Source organism: Mus pahari, chromosome 12 (assembly GCF_900095145.1).
Source record: "Mus pahari chromosome 12, PAHARI_EIJ_v1.1, whole genome shotgun sequence".
Classification (NCBI taxonomy): domain Eukaryota; kingdom Metazoa; phylum Chordata; class Mammalia; order Rodentia; family Muridae; genus Mus; species Mus pahari.
Genome location: NC_034601.1, coordinates 58,317,421 through 58,327,642, shown reverse-complemented (window position 1 = coordinate 58,327,642; position 10,222 = coordinate 58,317,421). Strand labels below are relative to the sequence as shown.

The 10,222-nt window shown below is 38.4% G+C and overlaps 1 non-coding gene across 1 annotated transcript; it reads left to right on the top strand.

Moving 5' to 3' along the window:
• Window positions 1-2,778: 2,778 nt before the first annotated feature.
• On the top strand, window positions 2,779-2,921 carry LOC115065121. Its single transcript, XR_003844924.1, has one exon. It is a non-coding gene; the product is annotated as a small nucleolar RNA SNORA48 (small nucleolar RNA).
• The last annotated feature ends 7,301 nt before the right edge of the window (window positions 2,922-10,222 follow it).

The following is a 10,222-nucleotide window of genomic DNA, read 5'->3' as shown; positions in this document are numbered from 1 at the left end:
TGTGTGTGTGTGTGTGTGTGTGTACTTGCATGCATGCAAGCACACACATGCATAAGCAAACAAGTATCCACAATGCCATGGAGCACTGCCATGGAGCACTGTGGAGATCAGAGAAGATAACTCTCCGGGGTTGCTACTCTCTTGTCAAAGTGTGGAATCCTGGTTTAGAACTCAAGTTCACACATAGGTGCCACTCCCCACTAATCAGGGTTGTGCTGTGCGTGTGTGTGTGTGTGTGTGTGTGTGTGTGTGCGCAAAGTTTTCTTACTATAACTTCAGCCTGCCAATTCAAATTATGTTTTATGTAGGAACAAAGAATAAGTCCATTACTTCCCTTGTCCCTCTGTTACTTATTTAAAGTATTAAGTAATTTTATCTGTGATACATGCATTACTTATTCTAGAGATTCTTCCTGCTTTTATTATAAATAGTGATCTGTAGATTTGAGTTCAGAATGCAAAGGAGATCCTAAGTAGATTAAAATATAGCTGAGATAAGATGTAGAAACTGATTCAGCAGAAAGTGCAAAGGCAACTGTCTCCTGTGTTAACACTTCCCATCAGTGCACACAATCATTTATTGAGTTGTTCATCATCCAGTAAGCAGGCAGAAAAGTCACCAGCTATTCCACCAAAGATGATGCAATAAAATGAATAATACAGTCAAATCTAATAAGAGTATAAAAAAAATATAGAACCCTAACCATCATGGTGGCAGCAATTGCAAGAAGCAGCTATCACCCATACAGCTGTGAAACAAATGGAAGGGGTTAGGATCATTTGAAACATTCTTCAAGATGTTTTTGAGCTAGTGCTGGGATCATGGAAGAGGCTTCCTGGCGCCAGAATCAGATTCTAAAGCAGAGCAATAGCTCCCGGTTTCAGTGTCTCCACAGAAATATGACGAGGCTGGTCCAAGAAATAGAGGAAAAACTGAAAACTAGATTCTACTGGTGCCGCAGGAAGAAATGATCACAGTAGGGCTAGGTAGTGATGCTGGATATACTTTCAACTACAGACAGTCAGGAGAAGTAAGAGAAAACAGCAAGTCCCCTTTTCTTCTCTAGCAGTACAGCCTTCCTTTAGTATCCACACTTGCAGAGCCTAACAGCTTGCTGCCAATGAAGAAATGTGGTTTCCAGAGCCCCAGCCCAAAGTATGAAGAAGCATATGGAGATGGGTGTTGAAACTGAGAGACAAAAGTTTAATAACTGGCACACTTGCTTTCTTGTGTTTTTAATTATTTATGTACATGACTGTCTTTTTAGCCTAAAAATTCCTCCTTGAGGGCAGGAAATAAATTTGTATCCATCCTATTATCCAGCATAGCATTTGATGTACAGTTACTATTGAATAAATCCATGGTTAATGTACAACAGCCTCATGTTAATCCACATAAAACATTATTCTGTTAAATAAAGCAATTGTTCTGTCTTCTTCTTCTCTTTCCCTTCCCTTCCCCCCACCTCCTCCCCCTCTACCTACCTCTCTCTCCTCCTCCTTTTTCTCTCAGATCTCGTGTTTATCAATCCCTGATTTGAAGTCATCTCTTAATTGTCAGTGAGCACCTGTTGTTATAAACACACGAATGAAGTGTGTTGTGAAAACAGTCCTCTCACTTTAGAAAACCCTATGACCATGTGTACTGCTAGTTAACTATAGAATGCCAAGGTCTACCCTAGAGATTTCCGAGTCAATAGGACTGCCCCAAGACTAGAAACTTCTGTTTCTAGCAAGCTCACGGGTATCCCGTCTGGGAGTCACATTTTTGGTTGTATTGCATTAATAAACTACCAGAAGAAAAATGTCTTTTAAGAATGCTTTATACTTTAACTCAACAAAAATTTATCAGGAACATGGTACAAATAATCATCCTGTTTAGAGTTCTAATATACTTATGGCAGTGGGTGAGATGTGGCCAGTTTTTCATGAAGCTGTTAATTTGATAACTTATTAGAATACCCAAATAGCCTTAAAAATAAGAATTAATGTACTTTGGAAAATTTATGGGAGAAGTAACTATCATAGAGAGTGAATTTTTGTTCAGAATATTGCAGCTGATTTTGGGAAATTATTTATAAATCATGTTTTTACTCACTTTAACTTCGTCTTAATTGATGGATAATGTGGCTACCATATCCCATTGCAGATCAGCATCATTCAGCTTCAAATAGTTTGATAATTTGCTTTAATTCAGGTAAAGTGCTAAAATGCATCTGATACAAGGCACTCAGACACTTTGAAATTTATGGAAATATAATTACATGCAAATATTTCTAATATCAAAAAAAGATGCAGTGCAATTTGCTTTCAAGGCCACACAACAGAAGCTCCAGGAAAGCCTGTTGAAGCTCTGATAGTCAAGCCTATGACAAGAAATAGTGGTGTGAAATCAGATATTTAAAGTGTTGCTCATATGAATGATTCTGGTGTGCTTATGGGATTTAGGAGCACCACACATATTCTAACAACAGTAAGACTAAATTTTAGGGCAATGGGACAAGGAAAGACTGGGAAATAGACTTTGCGTGTCTCGTTGATGGGTAATAATTAATATGAACTTGGTGTATAGAAGGCATTATCCATTAATTAATTGTTACAACTATCTTTGAAATAGGTGTTGTTGATCTTTTGTTTTAAGTATGTCCTTGTCTGTGAGTCACAGAAAACTTTCTTACTTAAAACAGAGAAGATAAAGGAGCCCAAAGCAGAATCTAAGAATTCAGCATCAAAATTGCATCTGTCAATTCTTCATAAAGAATGGGAACTATCTGACCCCACCCCCAGCAATGGCCAAAGGCACACTTACTTGGTGGTATTGATCTGATGTCAGTCAAGGGCAAAGCAGATGGAAGTCCTTTGCTCATCTTAGCCTGGCACCTGACTTAATGACCAACACTGTTTTATGCCTAGGACACATAAAAATCAAATAATTGAATCAAATCAAATCAAGTCAAATCCAGGCTGCTCCATCAGTGAAGGAGGAGGAAAACAGAGACCTGAGTTGGTGGGAGGTGACACTCACAGACCTGCCCTCTACCCCACAGCACAGGCCTGCCATAGGCACAAGGAGCCCCGGCTACCATCATGCAGTACAGGGAGAAAGGAAGAAGACAAGACAGAGAACTTTGGACTGCCATGGCACTCACAGACGTGCCCTCCTACACGGGGCACAGGTAGGCCACAGATACTGGCTTACTGCCACACCAAGGCCATGTGCCTTGAACCCCACCCTTCCTCATGCTGATGGTGGCTGGAGCAGTGCTGGAGAGCTCTCCCTGGTGGTGTAGACAAGTTAGAGACAGTAAGCTGGGTAGTTTAGCTGTCACCTAGGCCCAGATCCGGGGCTCTGAGTTGGCCCATCCCAAAAATCTATATCATCTGCAAATGGTTGGGATGTCTAAAAGGGACAATCCAGCTGATCCAAAGTTACAGGATCTCCATAACAACAAGGCAACAACAGGATAACTGGGATCCAGGTGAGAATCCAATATTGATGGTGTCACAGAAACTAAAGACCTAAAACCAAACCAATGATTCATTCTAAAGAACCAAGATCATTGCAATTAACAGAGTTACCTAATCTTCTTTATGCCCTGGGATTGTAATATGTACTGTTGAAATATTAAGTTCATTCTACCACTAAACTATTAAAAAAAAGTAAAGTGAATTGATATGCTAATATTAGCAATTACTGTGGATGCATAGAAGAAGAATAACCAATGGGGTGATTTGGTGTTTGGCTATTATCTTAGTTAGGGTTTTATTGCTGTGAAAAGGCACTAGAACCAAAGGAACTCATATAAAGGCAAACATTTAATCAGGCTGGCTTACAGTTTCAGAGTTTCCATCCATTATCATCGTGGCAGGAAGCATGTCTTATACAGGCTGACTTGGTGCTGGAAGAAGCCAAGAGTTCTACATTTTGATGGCAGACTTTCCTGCACAGTCTGCCAGGAAGGCTCTGGTTCCACACTAGGAAAGTGTGAGCAACAGAAGATCTCAAAGCCCACCCCCAAAGTGATATACTTCCTCTCACATGACCATACCTACTTCAACAAGGTCATACCTCCTAAGAGTGCCACTCCTCCTGGGCCGAGTTCCCAAACCCATGAGCCCATGTGGGCCAAATCTATTCAAACCAGCAATGCTATGAAACAATGAAGAGTCCCGAGGGCCCGGTGAGCCTTGATTGTCAGCTTGACACAACCTAGATGTACCAGGAAAGAAAAGACTCATTTGAGGGATTCAATTTGTCAGATTGACTTGTGGGTATGTGTGTTGGGGGCTGTTCCTGATTATTAATTGATGGAAAAAAATCCTTTGAACTGTAGACAGTATCATTTCTATTCAGGGTGTCATGGCTATACAAGAAATCTATGTAGTCATGAATCAGTAAGCAATCCAGCACCAGGGAGAAAAGCAGTTAGCTAGTAGCACCCTCCATATTTCCTGCTGTACTTCCTCATCTGTGAAGGAGGCCCCTAGTTAGAGGTGATGCTTCATAGAATAGCAAGTATTATTGCCTTCAGTTTTCTTCCTGGAGGTCCTGCTCTGAGTCAATGACCTATTGTAGCCTGGAAGTGTAAGATGAAACAAATTCCTTACTCCCTAAGTTGCTTTTGGACAGAGTGTTTTTTATCACAGCAATAGAGAGCAAACTATATCACATGTGCACTAGCTTATGGGATTAGTGATAGCCTACCTATTGAGCATAATCATAATTCACAAATCCATATTATAATAATTGATAATTCTTGCTTTAATCATAAACATGTCCTAGTTCGTAGAACACATAGAAGACCTACGTTAACGATAACATAAATTATAGGGAGAATCAAGGGTCAACTTTCAGTTAGTAAGGTCCAAAATGAGGAGAAAGAAAATATTGTGCTACTGAAAATAACACAGGCAGGGGTATTTGGTGACTTCCAAAACGGAAAAGTTTATCATTTCTAAATTCAAATCACTTTAAACATGTATTTAGAAAGACATAACAACTACTTCATGCCTGAAATCAAGGGGTAAGGGTTGAGAGCAGGATATGGCCTACGGAGACTGAACCTTTAATCTTTAAGACAAAGAATCAACCCAGGAATTGCTTCATTATTAAGGCCATGTGTGGCCTGAAACTCAAAAAGTCCAGACTTGATATATTTGGCCAACTATTCAGTGGTGTGTGTGTTTGGGTTTTCTTTTCTTTTTCTTTTCTTTTTTTCTTTTTTTCTTTTTCTTTCTTTTTTTTTTTTTTTTTTTTTTTTTTTTTTTTTTTTTTTTTTTTTTTTTTTTTTTTTTTTTTTGTTACAGGAAATAATAGTGATGTGAGACAGAGAAGAAAACACAGTGTTATATCTAAGTCTTTATGATCAATAGCCTGGGAATAGGATCTAGGTATCTAAGCTTATCTGTGTGATGACTGAAGAAATGGAGGAAAGAAAGAATTGATTGCCATCACATCTCATAAAACCTTCCACTTGTTTGAGAGAACACGAACATGGAGCTTTGGGGGAAAGTAGCTTGTGTTGTTTCGCTTACCTTGGTGATTTCACATGGATAAGAGTCTCGGTCCAAAATTGCTTTAAAAGAACATATCACCTCTCAGAAAACATTCCAGGATCATGGCAAATGAGTGTGGCTGGGAAAGGAACCTAGGCTGGGAGAGTGAAGCCAGAGTTTCTGCATTCCTCACAAGTACCCATAGTTCCTCTAATTATATCCGAGGCTTGTAAACAGGAAAGTGTTTCACAGATGTAAAGAATCCAAGAGGTGAGCCAAAGAAATAAAACAAATATATGCCTTGGCCAAAGCACACTGGATTAAAGCAGCATGAATCAGGAATGGGGAAACGCATTTTAGATAAATGACTGCAGTGAGAGAATCATGTGCAAAATACCATGTTTTCAGAAAACTTTGCCACAAAGGGAAAAATTGTGGCTCTTGATGATTATGACCAAGGCAGAGGTTAAAAAAGTAAAGGAGAGACGTGACCATAATGTTCCCCTCTACCTTCATTTCCAAACTTTCAGAGTTAGCCCTAGAATTTGTTACTTCCATGGAGTCTATCAAATAACAGTATTTCCATATTCTCTGAAATGTATTTCTACCCTTAAGTATGTACTTTTACTAATTTATATTTGTTTATGCTATGAAGTTTTACAGACTTTTTAATATTGCTTTGTTCATAACTGGTTTATCGTTAGTGTTTCCTTGGGCATTTTCTGTTGCTAAATTGAACCTCACAGAACTTGTTAGTAAAGCCCTCTGAGAAGTTAAGACATCATTTGTAGAGAAAGTGAAACGTATTTAAAAATATTTCCCAAAGACCCTAGCCCTCACTCTGACCTGGGTATCTAGAAAGCGCAGAGCAAGTGAACTGGGGCCCTAGGCAGATCATATTTCCACCAAAAGTGTCCCCAAGAAGGACAAATCTGTCTCACTCACTGGCTTCCAGTATGCAGCCTAGCATGGATTCATTAGCATAACTGTATGATTACGACCTTCTCATTATGTAATTTGCTTTCCCAGAATCCCTCCTGCCTCCTTCCCTGTGGAGCGACGTTCTCGTGACATCTGTTTCTTGTAGAACTATCAAGAATCATAAGTAGCTTCTTGTGCTGCTTAAATAATGGATTCTTCCACCTTTTCCCCCAACAACTAGTGTTCTCTTTTTCTTTTTTTTTCCCCCTCTTTTGTCATATGGAAAAGATAAATACCAGAGCCAAAAAAAAAAAAAAATATCAGAGAAAACAAGAACTGAGAATAGAACTCTTTGAACACTGACCATGAGCAAAATATACTTCTGAAGTATACTCAAGAGTGTTGGAATTCATGTGATTGAAGTATTAAATGAGCCCCATATCAAAACCACTACCTGGGAACGTGTTTTCATATGAACCTACTTAAAAGCCTAGCTGAGCACCAAGTTAGCACACACCTCCGTTCCAGCTACTTATTGCTTACCCTACAAGTTGAAGACCAAAGTCTGGTACCAGAAACCATATAGTAGTCTGAGGAAATGAAAGACATTTGTAATCTTGGGGAAGTGGAAGGTGGAGTCAGGAGATTTTGTCCTTCCAACTCAGCCATATCGAATCTATACTCACATAGAGAAACACGTACATCTGAAAGTCAATAAACAAACACCTCCAAATTTTGTGGATGAGGGAGTACTTTGCTGTCCTGTAGCTTGGATAAGTTGATTAGTCAGTGTTGCATTCTCTGCCACACACTGTTCTGAGAACTTAGCTGGTGTGCATTTCACCAGAACACTTGGCTGGAATAGGTAAGTAATGTGTCTGCAGTAGGTGAGTGCCTGAGTACCGTTGTGTGGGAACTCAGCAGGGGATGTACCTATTTTAGCTTTGGCAACCCTCTCCATGTACCCAGAACTTCTTGCGGCAGAGGAAGCTGAGTTCCAGGAGTGTCCGCAGGACAAATTCCTATGATCGCCAAGCGGGAAATGTTAGCATTTATTGTGATTCCAATTCAAAGTTCATGAGGCGTCATTAAGGTCATATTCTGTTATTTGTGAGTCACAGTGGCAACCCTAATTTAAAAAGTAGAAACAGATGTGTCTGATCACAAGATGTCCTCTTATTGATAAGTGGGTTAAAGGAAGAGATTTTTCTGTCTTTGAAGGCTAGGTAGTAGACCTCAAATTAAACACATCCAAGGGTTCGATTTAATATTTAACATTTCATTTGTCTGTCAGCATCCATTTAGGATTATTTCACAGGATATAACAGGTATATTGAACTGTGTCACCTAAATTATGTTTACTAAATAAGGTTTTTCTATTGCTATTATTACATCAGTATTGTACTTGAGGTATAACTTTTTGGCTTCAATAAAAATCTGAGAATAGTCTGAGGCTATTATTCATTATATCATAGGAGAATGTGGCAAATTTCTGTAACCCCACAGGAGTGATGGGATTGCAGAGATGATTCTGTGCATAAAGTGCTTGCTGTGTAAGATGGACACCCTGAGTTCAGACTGCCAGAACCCATATAATACTCTCATAAAATAGTACATAACTCTCTAATTTTGGGACATTACAAGGTAAGATGGGAGGTAGAGACAGAAAAGTAGCTGGAATCGCATGGACTGGCAAGTTGGCATGTGCACTTGTGTTCCTTTTACTTAAGTCACAAATCATAATAACTCAATGGGACTTTGTTCCAGTTAATCTCTCTCTCTCTCTCTCTCTCTCTCTCTCTCTCTCTCTCTCTCTCTCTCTCTCTCTCTCCAAAATACATAATTCAAATGGTGGTGATGTGTTCATCATGGCTTTTGCGATTGATCTGTCTGTGGAAGCAAAGGAATAAGGACAAAATGAGAGAGACAGAGAGAGACAGAAAGATACAGAGAGATAGATAAATGGACACACAGACAGAAAGCTGTGATTGATCATGTGGTCTGGGTTCACACACTCTGGATTCACACTGTGGATGGAAAACCACAGCCTCACTCATTCCTAATCTTAGTGGGTTTTTTATATAGACTTGAACAACAAGGAAGTGTTATCACCTACAGATAAACAAAGAGGCAAACTTTAAGCTATATAGACAAGCATTGAATCTTCAGGCCATAAATATGCAGGCCAGAGAAGCTATTGTAGACATTTCTGCCTGCATTGTCAACATTCACACTAAGTCCTCTGAGGAAGACTTTGACATTTCCCTTTGAGCATCACCTTGGGGAAAAGGTTTGGCCATTCCTCTATGGGTGTGAGGCTCTAGAGTTATTGAGAGCACTGTGCTCATGTCAACGGCTCACATTCCATCAACACCTCCTTCACTCCTGGCTTCTCTGTTCCATACACAGGGTTGATGTGGGCTAATAGTTCAAAGACTTGTGTATTATGTCAGGGAAGTAATGAGGGCAAAAGCTTGAGGCAGCTGGGCATATTAAAGAGCAGCGAATGCTTACACTCCGGTTGTTTGCTCTCTTTCATTCACTCTAGGCCTCTAGAGTATGTTACCACCCAGGTTTAGACTGACTTATCTCAATTCAGTTAGGCCAATCTAAGCAATCCCTCAAAATCTGGTACAGACATGTGCTTTCATGGTGATTCTAAATCCCTTCAATGTGACAGTGAAAAGTAATTATTCCAGTTTCATTTATCTGGATTGTATAATTTTTTTCTTTTTCATCAAGACGTGCTTTTCGGTTTTCACTTACATTGTGCAAGATTCACGCTGTCTTCCTTAGTCTCCAAAGTATTGATAATAGCTCATCCAAATTCACTCATGGTTTGTAATACTCTATGCCTGATACTCAACTGGAGTATTTAAAAAATGGGATATTTTGTTTCTTTTCCTCAATTCTTAACAATGTCTGATTTCTAATGTATGGTCTAATAAAATTAAAAATTCTATCAAGAGTGATACTAGTTTCTAGTATCATTTTATGTATAACATGACAAGAATTTTTATTCCCATTATTAATAATTTTATCATTCCATAGTAATAAAATTTTATCATAAATCAATGAGAACATATAGTAAGTAACCAGGTTATCATAAACCTCAGTTATTGCCTAAATTATTCAGGAATTGACTTATTAATCATTGATTTTAAATTGGTTTTGCTATACCAAAATACAAGATGTTCTCTAAAAACTGCTTGCTGTTCTGGTTTGGGAATTTGTTTTAGAAAATATAAAACAGGTGCAGATCATATGTGCTCATTTATAGAAACTTAAAAATGAATTTTTGAGTGTATATTTTATAAAACATATGCAAAGTTAACTTAATTTCCAATGCAAATAAAATAAATATTGATATTTATAAATACCACATGAAACGTTTCCAAATTAATATCAGGACTTGCAAAAGTGAACTCCCATACTTAGTTTACTAAGAGAAGGATAAATGAAGGCAACTTGTGAATTCCCACATATTTATATCCACACAGAAGTAATTAGATAATGCTGCTGTAAACAATTATGTGGAAAAATAATCATAGTACTCCTTTTGAAATCAGATGTATAAGTGAGTAGCGTTGGCCCACAAATTAGTAGCTAAATGTTAGGATATTTCAGGTTGTCTTTGTTATTCTTAACTGCAGAGAGAATCTGACAAAGAACTACTGCTAACAATTCAAGCTTATTAATTAATAAAAACTTCCATCAGTTGTAATTCTCACAACACTATCATCTCTAATTCACAATTTGATCATACACTATTTATGAAGAAGATCTTGTGTTTTCTAACTCCTTTA